Source organism: Suncus etruscus, chromosome 2, assembly GCF_024139225.1.
Source record: "Suncus etruscus isolate mSunEtr1 chromosome 2, mSunEtr1.pri.cur, whole genome shotgun sequence".
Classification (NCBI taxonomy): Eukaryota; Metazoa; Chordata; class Mammalia; order Eulipotyphla; family Soricidae; genus Suncus; species Suncus etruscus.
This window is the reverse complement of record NC_064849.1, coordinates 110,823,932-110,837,416: the sequence shown is the minus strand read 5'-3', so window position 1 is coordinate 110,837,416 and position 13,485 is coordinate 110,823,932. Positions and strand designations below refer to the sequence as shown.

At 36.5% G+C, this 13,485-nt stretch overlaps 1 non-coding gene across 1 annotated transcript; it reads left to right on the top strand.

Annotated features, from left to right (window-relative positions):
• Positions 1–488: 488 nt before the first annotated feature.
• On the top strand, positions 489–652 carry LOC126002302 (U1 spliceosomal RNA). The gene has a single exon (XR_007493050.1). It is a non-coding gene; the product is annotated as a U1 spliceosomal RNA (small nuclear RNA).
• Positions 653–13,485: the final 12,833 nt, after the last annotated feature.

The window sequence follows — 13,485 nt, the reverse complement described above, 5'->3', positions numbered from 1 at the left end:
ATTCTGTTACATATAGTATGTTCTAAATGATTACATAACTAGAGTTTTTATTTTTTAAATATTTGCAGAGGAGCTCCCAAACATTAATTATGATATTGGGGCCTCTCTTGACAATTCTCAATCAATACGGCCAAAAGTTGAGAGTGTGGGCTGAGAACAGGCTGAGAGCTCAGATGCTGTGATACCTGAGATTACCTACGCCATCCCGGTGGTAGGATATGCAGATATATAGTTATACATTCAGGGATATACAGAACTACAGTGTTGGGGACCTCTAGGCCTACATCAGAGCATGGAACTTAAACAATTGTGCTGTACTACAGATTAAACTGGGGTTGGCCATATGCAAAGCTATCTTAACATTTGCAAAGAATCCTGGATTCTTTATTTAATTATAGAATATGTATTAGTATCAGTGCTAAGATTTTTAAAATAAACACCTTTAATACACAATGAGGAACTCATTTGAATTAAAAATAATACTTGTTATACTTACCTGGCAGGGGCGATACCATGATCACGAAGGTGGTTTCCCCAGGGTGAGGCTTGCCCATTGCACTCCGGGCGTGCTGACCCCTGTGATTTCCCCAAATGTGGGAAACTCGACTGCGTAATTTGTGGTAGTGGGGGACTGCGTGCACGCTCTCCCCTAAAAAAATAAAAATAAATAATACTTGTTCTCAGGTTATAGAAAGATATTTAGGGTATTACAACAAAAATCTGAATCAGAATTCATGGGAGACGAAATGACAAAAGTCATTTGTATGTCTCAGTCCCTCTCTTTGTATAATATATGTTGCTTATTATATATATATATATCTATATATTGTATATATCTATATATGCTTCATATATATTTTTGTTTGATTCAAATTTTTCTGGGATCCACCCATAAGTACCCAAAATTTAATCCTGACCCTATGATCTGTGATCATTACTGGTGGTTCATGGAGGACGAGTGTTGTGGTTTCAATCCAGGTTGACTACATGCAAGGGAACTCCCTATTTTTTTTAATAATTTTTATTTTGACCATATTGACTTACATATCTTTGACAGTAGTATTTTAAGTACATATTAACATTGAATCAGGGGAATTCCCATCACCAAATTTGCCCTCCATCCACCCCCGCCCCCACCCCCCCCCCCCCCACCCCCCCCACCCCCCCACCCCCCCGCTCCCAACTTGCATCTCATATCCCCCACCCTCACCCCCCCCCGGGCTGTTAGAATAAGTGATCCCCTCTGTGTCTAGCATACTACTTAGTTATCATATTTCTGGTTGGTCCTGGTAACCTCCCTTATCCCCCCCTCTGTTTGAGAGGCGGAACTAGATAGTTCACATTATGTGGTTTTGTTTGAAGAAAAAAAAAAAAACAAACAATAAAGTGGAGTAAAAATCAAATAAGCCAAAAATGGGTGTAGTCCTTCTAGAGGCTCTCAACCTCAGTTTGAGAGAGAACAGGAAATAAGGAATTGAATACCACAACAATATAAAAAGAAATATCGAATAAAATATCCAGTGAGCACTACAGCACTAAAGGTAAGCACCACTTAATAGTCTCGGTCCTGGAATAAAACCATGCCAGAGCGCAAAAAGAAAGATGAAATAACATAAACTAAGATTGCGAACATCAACTTCAATATCTACACCAAAACACTGAAGTCCAAAAAGATAAAAATAAAAAATAAATGGGGGCCGAGAGATAGGATGGAGGCAAGGTGTTTGCCTTGCATGCAGAAGGACGGTGGCTCGAATCCCGGCATCCCACATGGTCCCCCTGAGCCTGCCAGGGGCGATTTCTGAATGTAGAGCCAGAAGTAGCCCCTGGCGCTGCCAGATGTGACCCAAAAAACAAAAATAAATAAATTAATTAAATAAATAAAAGTAGCTAAATAGATAGAAAAAAAAACTGTTTTGTGTCCCCCAGTTTTTTTTTCCTGCATAGGCATAGTAAAAATTGGGGGCATTAGAGAGGGAATTCCCTTGGCCTAGGACTTACAGGGTCTCTCCACCCTTGAAGTATAGTGTCATGGGATTGACTGTAGGCTCCTTGTTCGTTCGTTTACTCTTCCCTCGGTTCTTTTGTGGTGTATGTAAGACTTCTGCTTCGTCGTGGGCAATAACATCAGACCTCTGTATCTAGAGATCTTGGTAGTTGCACAGGTTAAGAAGTGGAGCTTATCCACCCACTGAGTGGGAGAAACTATTCACCCAATACCCATCAGATAAGGGGCTAATCTCCAAAATATACAAGGCACTGACAAAACTTTACAAGAAAAAACCATCTAACCATCTAATTCCATCAAAAAATGGGGAGAAGAAATGAACAGACACTTTGACAAAGAAAAAATACAAATGGCCAAAAGACACATGAAAAAATGCTCCACATCACTAATCATCAGGGAGATGCAAATCGAAACAATGATGAGATACCACCTCACACCACAGAGAATGGCACACATCACAAAGAATGAGAATAAACAGTATTGGCGGGGATGTGGAGAGAAAGGAACTCTTATCCACTGCTGGTGGGAATGCCATCTAGTTCAACCTTTATGGAAAACAATATGGAGATTACTCCAAAAACTGGAAATCGAGCTCCCATATGATCCAGCTATACCACTCCTAGGAATATACCCTAGGAACACAAAAATACAATACAAAAAAACCCTTCCTTACACCTATATTCATTGCAGCACTATTTACCATAGCAAGACTCTGGAAACAACCAAGATGCTCTTCAACAGACGAATGGCTATAGAAACTGTGGTACATATACACAATGGAATATTATGCAGCTGTCAGGAGAGATGAAGTCATGAAATTTTCCTATACATGGATGTACACGGAATCTATCATGCTGAGTGAAATAAGTCAGAGAGAGAGAAAAAAAAACACAGAATGGTCTCACTCATCTATGGGTTTTAAGAAAAATGAAAGACATTCTTGCAATAATAATTTTCAGACACAAAAGAGAAAAGAGCTGGTAGTTCCAGCTCACCTCAGGAAGCTCACCACAAAGAGTGATGAGTTAGTTAGAGAAATAACTACATTTTGAACTGTCCTAATAATGAGAATGTATGAGGGAAATGGAGAGCCTGTTTAGAGTACAGGTGGGGGTCGGGTGGGAAGGAGGGAGACTTGGGACATTGGTGATGTATATATCACATTGGTGATATATATATATATATATATATATTTAAAAAAAAGAAGTAGAGCTTATGATGAAGCCTTTCTTTGTGGTTCTAAGAGTTCTGGGGAACTCCCTATTTATCATACTATCTCTAGATGTCCTTTTTTGTTTTACTCTGACCCAAAGTGAATTATTCTATTATATGTGCATCAGTATTATCACAACAACCTTCAAATGATATACCCAGTCTCTCAGTGAACATGAACTTTCAGCACAGCATCACATTTGTAAAAAAATTCACTTCCTGTATCTTGTTTCCATATTCCTTACTCAGAGACTTGATTTGGCTAAACTGGTTTTAATTATTCACACTCACCCCAAATTACTATGCTGTATATCAGAATATTTTAATAGTTACCCCTATGAAGTGTGTAAATATTTTCACTAAAATAAGTGTGGAAATGAGCAGAATTATCACATAATAATGTAAGAAAGAGGGCAGATATTTATGAGAAAGCTAATTACATTATGATCTAATGAACACTAGAATTCATTTGAGTAATTTTAGTTGTTCAGTTAAGTATATCAGGATTTATAAAATCTCTACAGTATTATTAATTGATAGAAAATATTAAAAGGGATAATTTATGTAATCTATAATATAGTTCACTGTCAAGAATTGTAAAAACTAAACTTCTCTTCCACTTGAATACTACCAAGGTAGCCCACCACTATTTCATGGCTGTAAGTAGAAAGCAGTAAATTGCTGGGTTAGAGTCAAAGAACTGATACTCAAGAGAATATTTGCAACTAGTATATGAGTGTTATTTTAGATTTATGAGTCCCAGATATTAAAGGTTAATGTAAAGAGATATAGTAACATCTAAATATTCAATAAGCCATTTATTGGGGAGGAATTCTGAGCTCACAGAACCTAATAATTTTAAATAGGCAATAAACCCAACAGATATTTGCTTTAGAGACACACATATCTTTATTATACTTGGATGAAATATATCTATCTTTTTCTCCCAGAGGGTTTTTTTTAGGTTATTTATTTATTTATGAATTTATTGATTTTGGGGCCACACCCAGCTATGCTCAGGGGTTACTCCTGGCTCTGTGCTCAGAAATTGCTCCTTGCAAACTCAGGGGACCATATGGGATATAAGGAATTGAACAGGGTCCATTATGGTCAGACGCATGCAAGGCAAATGCTCTGTTATTTCTTCAGTCCCAGAGTGTATTATTATTATTATTATTATTATTTTAATAATTTTTATTGTGACCAAAGTGTATTACAAATTGTTCACAGTAGTATTTAAGTTACATAGTGACAATGAATCAGGGCCATTCTCACCACCAGGATTGTCTTCTCTCCACCCCTATTCCCAGTATCTGTCCTATATCTCCCTTATTTGCCCACGGGACTACTAGTGTAACTTCTCTCCTATGCGTATAGCTTGTTTAGCTAGGGTATCTATTCTGTTATTGACTTTAGGTTTGGTTTTAAGTCTGATCATTTTTTATTTCTACTCAATGTTCATATGACTGTTTGGTCCTGGTATCACCAATTATTTCCCCCGTCAATTCATGAGGCAGAACAAGATGATTCAAGTTGTGTAGTTCTGTTGGAAGAAAAAAAAAAGGCACAAACGAAACAAAGCAAAAATCTACGAGTTCTTCTAGAGGTTATAAATATTAATCTATAAGATGAAAGGAAAAAAGAAGAAAAACAATAAAAACCAAAAACAAAAACAAATTTAAGAAAAGTAACTACAAAGAAAAGGCACCCTGCAACAAAAAAAGTCACCAAATAATTATCACAAGAATGAAAAAGAAAAAAAGAGAAAAGGTAAAAGAAAGAAAAAAGAAATATAAGTAAATAAAAAAGAAAAAAAGAGGCAAGGTTTTGTATTTTCTTTTTTATTTTTGCATAGGTACAGTAAGTATTGGGGAAATTAGGAAGAAAATTCCCTTAGCCTAAGAGATTCAGGGTTTCTTCCCCCTTAAAGCATAGTGTCATGGGAACAACTACAGTGGTCTTGGTTGCTCAGATCCTAGGCTGAAGTCTCGGAGAGTGTCTTTTAATATGGTGCCAGAAAGAAGTTCTGCTCAGTTGCAGTTGTCAAAGTCAGACCTCTGGAATTAGAGATCTTGATTTTTGTACAAGTCCTAGGCCAAAACCTAGGCTAGGATCTTTCTTATTGGCTCCTGGATAAGTTCTGTCCAATCGTGGTTATCAAAGTCAGTCTTCTGCAGCTAGTGATTTTGATTTTTGCACAGATCTAAAGATGACATGTCTTATGATTTCATCTTACTGTTAGGTGATGAGATAGGGTACCCTGCTCTTAGATCAAGTTGCTATTTTCTCTTTGTCAGGATGTGATATCAAAACTGGTGCAAGAGTGGTATTGGGAATTTTCCAGGGGTAGTTGGTTCATGGTGTTGCAGGGAGCTGTATCAGTTCTACATCTGGGATCTAGGGTTTGGGTCTAAGGGGTACAATGACACATGTTCAGGGTGAGAGGCGCTCCTGTATTATAAAAAGTATGGGTTCTTATCCCTAGTAGATAAGATCTTGTTTCTGTTCATAAAATGTTCCCTTTTTTAGTGTGCCTATACAAAAGGGAATGGTGTCATATTATATTGCTGGTGCATTTGGGGGTAAGAATGACAGGCTACACAATCTTTGTGCCCTGATTTTGACCTGAGCTTTAATCCCAGGCAAGACATTTTCTTCTATGTTTTTGTACCAAGCAGACCAAAACATATGAAGTTAAAGGGGAAAAAAGATATGTATCTTTTTTATTTTATTAAAATCTTTAATTTTATATATAATAGAAGAAATAAATAAAAATGAATTTTAAAAAGTAATTTAAAAAGTTGGGGCTGGGGCAGTGGCACTGGAGGTAAGGTGCCTTCCTTGCCTGTGCTAGCCTAGGAGGGACCGCGGTTCGATCCCCCGGTGTCCCATATGTTCCTCCAAGCCAGGAGTGACTTCTGAGCACATAGCCAGGAGTAACCCCTGAGCGTCACGGGGTGTGGCCCAAAAACAAAAAACAAACAAACAAAAAAAAAAAACCTCTGGGCCAGCGAGGTGGCGCTAGAGGTTAGGTGTCTGTCTTGCAAGCCCTAGCCAAGTAAGGGCCGGGGTTCAAGCCCCTGTATCCCATATGGTCTCCCCAAGCCAGGGGCAATTTCTGAGTGCTTAGCCAGGAGTAACCCCTGAGCATCAAACGGGTGTGGCCCAAAAAAACAAAACAAAACAAAAAAAAGTGATGGGAAGCTACCTTTATGTTTGGGAATTAAGCATTATTATAGAAACATTAAACATATAAAGGAAATATTGGCTTCCCCATTAAGTCCTTAGAGATATTCTTGTGTGTGGGGGGGGGGGGGCGGGTTTGAAATCCAGGGCACATTTTCATCACACATTCTGGTCTTGTTGAGTTTGAGAAATGAGTGGTAGCATTAGAAATCAGGTAGTGTCCTTGAGCTGGGGGTCCTTCTGGAACTGAATTTGGTAGCATGCAATAGTCCACATTTGGAAGGGGGTGTGAGAAGTGCCATGTAGCATGAGTCAGCAGGCGTTTTGGTTGTAGTTTCTTGCCAGGGCATGAGATGTGGAACTGAGAGGATGTCCTTTTGCTTTGGGAGCTGGGTGGTGGCTTATTGTGGCAGGAGGTTGGTCTTGGTGCCTAATAAGTTAAGAACAGAGAAAAAAGAGGGTTAAATAAGAAGGCATAATAGATCAAGATTGGGGGATGAGAGGAAAACAGGATTTCTGAAGGGGGAGGAGGTATAACATATAAGAGGGCTATATACACTATAGATCTGGATTGTTTACAATTTAAGTTTGGCAATCAGAGAGAAGACCACTGTATACAAGCTCATGCCCACATATAAACATTAGAGATCTATTCCTAAATTGTTGATGGAGGCCTGACTCTCATAGTTTGGGTCTGAGCTCATAAGAAATAATTGCAAAGGGGCCAGAGTGGTGGTGCAAGCAGTAAGGCATCTGCCTTGTGAGCACTAGCCTAGGATGGATAGTGGTTTGATTCCCCGGCATCCCATATGGTCCCCCAAGCCAGGAGTGATTTCTGAGCATATAGCCAGGAGTAACTCCTGAGTGTCACCGGTGTGGCTGAAAAACAAACAAACAAAAAACAAAAAAATAATTGCATTAAGAGAAAATAAATAATCAGCTAAGATATAGGTTAGGAGAGAAAGAAAGGGAAATCAAGAGAAGAGAAAGATAAGTAAATACAGTAAAAATAAAATTAAAAATAAAATAAATTTAAAAAATGGGGCCTGTACATCAGAGTTGGAAGGTGTGCCAATATCTAGGCTTTTCATTAATTATGGGGGTGATCTTTGCTAAGTGAAGGTTTCAGGGCTAGATAGTGACTGGAACATTTTAGGATAAGCATAGTTTTTGTGTCTCGAGTACTAAACAATGTGGTAGTGAGGATTATAAGAGGTGGCTACCTTATGTAGTATCTTCTGCCACATCTTATGTAACAGGCTTCTTTCCTAAAAAGAAACTGACAGTGTGGGCTTATTTAACATAGATTGGATGGAAGAAGAAGAAGAAGAAGAAGAAGAAGAAGAAGAAGAAGAAGAAGAAGAAGAAGAAGAAGAAGAAGAAGAAGAAGAAGAAGAAGAAGAAGAAGAAGAAGAAGAAGAAGGAGGAGGAGGAGGAGGAGGAGGAGGAGGAGGAGGAGGAGGAGGAGGAGGAGGAGGAGGAGGAGGAGGAGGAGGAGGAGGAGAAGGAGGAGGATGAGGAGGAGGAGAAGGAGGAGGAGGAGGAGGAGGAGGAGAAGGAGGAGAAGGAGGAGAAGGAGGAGGAGGTGGAGGAGGAGAAGGAGGAGGAGGAGAAGGAGGAGGAGAAGGAGGAGGAGAAGGAGGAGGAGAAGGAGGAGGAGGAGAAGGAGGAGGAGGAGAAGAACAGAAGAAGATGAAGAAAAGAAGATCAAGAAGAAGAACAAGAAAAAGAAGAACAAGAACAATAAGAACAAAAAGAAGAACAAGAAGAAAGAACTAAAGAAATTGAAGAACAAAAGAAAGAAGAAAGAAGGAAGAAATAAGAAAGAAAAGAACAAGAAGAAAGTGGAAGAAGAAAAAGAAGAAAGTGGAAGAAGAAAAAGAAGAAAGAAGAACAAAAAGAAGGAAGAAGAGGGAGAAGGAAAGAGAAATGGGAAGAAAAAAGAGGGAGAGAAAAAAGAAAAGAAAAAAAGGAAATGGTAATTTGCAGAAATGTACTTGAATATTGTTTTTAAAACATTATAATAAAAGTTTGAAAAGATAGAATAATCTCCACTTAAAATATAGCTGCAATAAGAGAATGCAGAAAGAATTCTATTTGGGGGGGGGGATTGTTTTTGAACCACACTCAATGACGCTCAGGGGTTACTCCTGGATATGCGCTCAGAAATTGCACCTGGTTTGGGGGACCATATGGGATGCTGGGGGATTGAACCCCCCTAGGCTAGTGCACGCAAGGCAGGGGCCCTACAGCTTGTGCCACTGCTCTGGCCCCAAGAATTCCATTTTTTGAAATAATTAATAAAATCTTTAGAAAGATACAAATTTAGATGAAAGAGTAGACTTAAAATTTCAAGCACTAAGAAACTTTCCAGTTTGTGCTCAAATTTTTCCAAGGTTTTTTCTCTTGTCAATGAAGTCTTTAGAAAAGAATATCATGAGGATACTACTACTTTGAAGTCAGGCTTATATATTACATGGTTTAATAAGTTCAAATTAATTATGAAAGAAGTCTATCTGAGTTTTTTTAAATCATCTGACTTGCATTGATTTTTTTCAAAGATAAAACATTTTATAATACAAAATATTAGGAGCTTGACTGATTTACAACTATTTGAGTTTTAGATAGCCTCTTATTGTCTATTTAATCTTTTAACTGTAGCTCTCAACTATAGTCATATATTGTTTTAGGTTCGTTTTTGTTTTTGTTTTGTGGGGTGGGGGAGACCAGCCACCATCCACAGTGCAAAGTGGTTACTTTATAGTTATGGATTACTTCATGTGGGATGCCAGGAAATCTAATCTGGATCTGCCGAATGCAAGGCAAGTGTCCTACCTTCTGTACTTTGGCTCTGGCCTTCTCACCAGTTTTTATTTCCTACATGTGTGTGTGTTCTAAACTAGTCAAAATTTGTATTAGGTAAATGCTTTTTATTATTAATTTTTAAATAACTCATTAATATAATGTTCTCTGAGCTTTTAGAACCTCGCTAAAACCTTGTAAATATTCAAACATACATCTTTTTCCTGATTGAAGCGAAAAAGAAATGGGATGTTTGTTAGAATTGGCAAGTTAGTAATTACAGTGGTTAGTGCTTGCTTTTCATTCAGCCGACCTTCATTCCATCTTAAGCACCACCAAGAGTAATTTCTGAATGTTATAAAGCCAGGCGTAACCTCTGAACACCACCCGGTGTATCCACCCCAAAACAAAACAAAACAAGTGGTGTGTTCAATGATCATTTTCCTAAGTCAGTAGGAGCAGTAGAAGCCTACATCCCATTTCTCTTTACTTTTAGTGTAGGTCTCATTCTACCACCTCGCAGTATATTTTCTTCAAAAACAAAGCAGAGGTGCAAACTAAATTACATACAGGAGCAAGGAGAATATTCCAGGGTCTGAAACACATTTGTGTAGCAGCATGTTGAAACTTGATTGAATTCATGGGGACTTTATTTGAAGAGGCTCAAGGATATAAACTCCCTCCCTAATAGAAAACCTAATGGAAAACCATGGAAATAATTCTTCATGCTCAAAAGATCCAGTGATAGAAAGAATAGAAGAACCCAGTAAGACTTCTATTCAGTATTGAAGTAGCAGACTGGGAAAGAGGTTGTTAGAACAGCCACCCTGCAGTTTTAACATAAGGTACAGGGAATTTGAGCACATGAGGAAACTTTCCAGGATGTTTCCAAACTAGTGTTGTGGTTTGTATTGAACATTTTCATGCACAATATCTTGAGTAATTAGGCATAAAGAGTTTTGGTATTCCTCAATTTTAATACAGCTAATTATTTAGGTTTAACTCTAGGATATAAAATAAAGAAGCAATAAACAGTAAGTTTTAAACTGAAGCTGCTGAGAAATTTAAAAATCCATTGTTTCCAAATATAAGTGAAATTAAAAGGTTTTAAAATTATGAACATATAGTCATAAAATTATTTGAAAAGTTACTCTATAAAGTTAGGATTAACACTAGTTATCTTCTTGTAGCTCCATGTATGTGTGCTTATATGAGTATCTCCCAATATAAACTGTTTTTGCTTGTGTGAAAGCTTATTATCTTTTGATACCTGAAAAAATTTATTGATCACAACAGTTGTTCTGATCACAAAAAACAGAGAATGTTAAACTTAAATTTTAAGTAATAGTTATCTTGCAAAGCATATTATCAGTAATGTCCTAACTGAAAATAAAATGTCATTGACAAAACTGAGGAATTAAGAGCAATAGCTTCCCCAGAGTACCTCAGACATATGCTAAGACAGAAGTTTATTTATTATTTGGGCTTGGGATCATTAGTGATAAGAATGTTCTAGAAGTGAGTAGAAAAAAATATACTAGGTTTCTAATTCTTCCTCAGTCTGAGCATTGACAGATTACCAAAAAGGTAGGCATGCATAAACATGTTTTTCTTGTATAAATTTATATCACAAAAGAGCAATGAAAGGAAGGGCATTATTGTGAATGTATATTAAGACTTCAAAAAATAAAAAAAAGTAATTTGCTCAAGGTATAAACTTTGAATCAAAATTCAAAACTTTATTTGTCAATAGTCTTTGAATTATATATTTAATCGATAAGAAAACCTAGATTATCTAATTTAAAATATGCTTTTTTGATTATATAATTTAAAATTCTTACAGAATAAAAATAAACATGATCACGAAATAGTGATTATTTAAATAGGATGGGATGATGTTTGTGTGAGAAATAATAATGGAGGAGAGATTTAGTGTCCACTTTGCATTTTCTATCATGTATTAAAAATATGTCACCTCATACAATGTGGAAATTAATATTTGACATATTATTTAAACATTATTGGTTTTACTAGGCAGCTCAAACTGTCATATCAAAATACTAGATATGGGTTAAAGTGACAGAAATTTGTTTCCTCATAATTGTGGAACTAAAACTCATAGATCAAGCGGTCATTATGTCCATTGAATTAAGATTTCCCATCCAAAAAACTGCATACATTCTTTTTTTTAAATCTCTACAACTGTCAAAGCAGTCCTGAATATTTGCTATAACATATGGAATTAAATGAAATCTCAATCATATTTTAATTTTAATTGATTTAATTTTAAATTTGTGAACCTTATAAGACCCTACTAAAAACAGTAATCTGGGGCAAATCTTTGGGGCTTCCTTTGACATTAGTCTATGGCTATAATTCTCCTTTGGAAAAAAGTATATCTTTATTATCTTAAAAATTGTTGTATTAGAATGTGTACTCTTTTTTTTACCAGCAGAAACTTAAAGAGGAGGATGATAATGAGACATTTGAAATTTTTGTGAAATAACTCTAATTCAGAAATTATGTTTGTTGATAACTGTCATTATTTGAATGTGTCAGTGATGAAGTTATGATGCTGTGACTGGAATCTATCTCTGGGCAATGTTCCTAATCTAGAGCAAGTATAGTTCTTCTTAGACTATGTTAAAGTTACCCACTCTTGGTACTATTTACACATAAATTATTGCCTGCTCATCTAAATTATCATAGGTTTCTAGACTTATTTGTTGTTCACATTTTTTGCAAAAGTATCAAGATGAAAGTAATTTTAGCTAGAATCTGAATGTCTGCACTAAAAATGAGGGTGCATTCCCTCTGCTTAGTCCTAATTTATCAGTGTCCACAATATCCATTTTTATTGCAAAGAATCAAGTAAATTATTAGGGATCACCTAATTTTGAAAATTTTTAACATAGCATTAAATAATCTATTAAAATAAAATTTAGAATCTATTGCTACTTACCTAATTTTTTAAAAAAATAGAATATAATTGTTTTCAAGTCTAAAGTGCAGAGTATGGGGCCCGGAGAGATAGCACAGCGGCGTTTGCCTTGCAAGCAGCCAATCCAGGACCAAAGGTGGTTGGTTCGAATCCCGGTGTCCCATATGGTCCCCCGTGCCTGCCAGGAGCTACTTCTGAGCAGACAGCCAGGAGTAACCCCTGAGCGCCGCCAGGTGTGGCCCAAAAACCAAAAAAATAAATAAATAAATAAAGTGCAGAGTATGTATTTGTTTCTAAGGATAACCAGCTCAATACCTAAGTACAAAAACAGAATATTCCAACCAATTTCTTTTTTTTTAAATAGTAGAACCTATGACTTTATTTTACTTTATATTTGTAACATTAAATGTATTTAAATCAATAATTTATTTTATAAATTTTACCTTTTAAAACAATGTGATGATTTTTCTTCCTCCACATGAACAATTAATAGAGGGAAAAGTTTGAAATTGGCACTTTGAAGTAGCTTATGACAAAATTAAATATAATTTTGTGTTTCTTTCAGACTGGAGATTCTGAGTGTGAGTGGGTCTTAAAGAGAAGAGTGATGCCCCAAGTCAGGACACTTTGGGGGGTCTTCAGAGAAGGTCAGAAGCACTGAGTGTGTAATAAGCAGGGGCCACTACCTCAGCCATTATCTTCCTTCTGACAAAGCAGCACACTGACCTAGTGTGCTGACAAATGAAGAGGAAAACTGCACGGAGATGTAAATTCCCTGTCCAGGTCCCTCATGAATATCTTGTCTCCAGGATTCAAGCCAGTGACCTGGAAAACAAGGTTCCTCCCCAATCAAAATGACAAGCAGAGCTAGTTTCCTGTAGGAAGACTATGAGGTGTGTAAAAAAATTATGATTTCTGAAGGGAAAAAATGAGATGTCACACAGAGCAAAATATTACTTTCAAATAGTCCTCCATAGTTCCTTTGAATGGCAGCTGTTAAGAATTCAATTGTGTATATGACATGCTGGAATTCAGAAAGAAAGTTCTATTGGGGGGGCAGGAATGAATAGAAGTTTTCTATTTAAATACTCATTTGAGAATATTTGAATATCTGCCATTCTTAAGCCTAAAGGTTAATTCTTAAAAAAAATGTTTTTCATTAGGAACACAAATTCTAACCTTGTCAAATTCTCATCTATAATGCATCAGGGCTGAAAGGTCTACTTTTGTAAGAAACTATAACTATATTCTTAAATGTATTATCTTATTTTATAGATCAAGTTTTTCTTTAGAAATGTTATTGATCAGTGTTTAATTGAAGTCATCAATATTTACT